Raw genomic sequence first — 1,654 nt, forward strand, 5'->3', positions numbered from 1 at the left:
AAAGAACAGTCTGGAGTCAGACTCAGAAGGTTCAGGGTTTAAATCCCCACTCTGCCATTAAATCTGTGAACTTGGATAAGTCACTTAACTCATCCGAGCCTCCATTTCCAAATTTATAAAATATGGATGAAAATTCTGCCTCAAAGGTTTGTTGTAAGAATTCCATGTAAGTCAATTGCATAGCAAGTGTCTAATGTTTGATTCCTCAGTGGATGTAGTTCACTTCTTGCTTCTTCTGGCTTCCAAATCTACTCTGTAATTAGTTTAGATTATAAGCATTTAAAAGGTAGGAAATCATTTAAAAGGATATATATCCTCGTAGTTCCTAGAGCAACACTTTTTGTGCACCAGATCTTAAATCTTTTTTAGGAAAAACTGATGACTTTTCAATGCAAATATCCCTGGGAGTGGTAATACTTTAAGATTAGCAATCATATATATCATATGGTGAGAGAATTTCAGACCCTTTTCTGATTATAATTCAACCTATAAAGTATTGAGTGCCTACAATGTGCATACAAAGAATTAGAAACTGTAGGAATACACAGATAAATGAGTTATAGACCCTGTTCCCAATGTGCTTGTTGTGTAGAAGAAAGTAGGGTGTATTAGAGAGGAGAGAATTTCTTTACACATACAAGAAAGACTAGAAAGAATAAACCAAAATGCAATGTTTTTTTTAATCATTTGTCTTCTAAATGTCCTACATTGACTGTTGCAGTAAAATGAGCACCTAGGGAAGTCCATTATACAGTTCAGCAACTGATCTATCTATCTATCTATCTATCTATCTATCTATCTAACTATCTATCTATCTATCCACCCCCACACACACAGTACATACTCTTTTCCCTTTCAAATTATATGATAATGGGAATAATACTATCCATTATAAAATGTATATAATACTGAATAATAAATAGTATAAGTAAAAATACCTCTTGATCCCAACATGGAGTGAGATAAACATTATTCATATTTTGGTCAATATTTTAATTTACCTTTTTCTTAGGTACCTCTCTAAGTACAAAATAGATATAAATTTTTTTTCAAAATTTGACCTACTATAGAGTCAGTTTTATACCCTTTTTTCACTTGTTAGCATTTTGCCATTAGACTGCTTCAAAAACAAAATCTTTTAAAATGATTGCATAATACTTCAGCATCATTTGCATGTACTATAATTACTTTAACTGCTCTCTTCTTGTTAGATATTGATGTTTCCATAATAGTTCCTTGTGCAAGGGAAGATGTGATGCATTTTCTTATATATAATAATTTTTCTGAATTCCTGAATTTTTCCTTAGGATAAATTTCTAGAAGTTCAATGGATCCAAATTACAAACTTCTTATTTCATATATATGAAATATATATTAAGAGCTAACATTTACTTATTACTAAGAAGATGCCAGAAAGTATCCTCAGTGACCTGCATATATTGTAAGATTAGTACTATTAATTCTTGCCATTTTATGCATAAGGAAATGGAGCAAGGAATGAAGCACTTCCCTGAATTCAGATCAGGGCTGTCACCTTTTGGGGTATTCAGCCTAAACCTGTGTTGTTGCTCAGTATGCTGCTGCTGTTCCTTTAGTTCATTTAAGACAGGGGTGTCAAACTCATTTTCACCAGAGGCCACATCAGCCTAGTGGT

This window comes from Phyllostomus hastatus, unplaced genomic scaffold (genome assembly GCF_019186645.2).
Source record: "Phyllostomus hastatus isolate PE091 unplaced genomic scaffold, TTU_PhHast_1.1 phas_scaffold_28, whole genome shotgun sequence".
NCBI classification, from domain to species: Eukaryota; Metazoa; Chordata; class Mammalia; order Chiroptera; family Phyllostomidae; genus Phyllostomus; species Phyllostomus hastatus.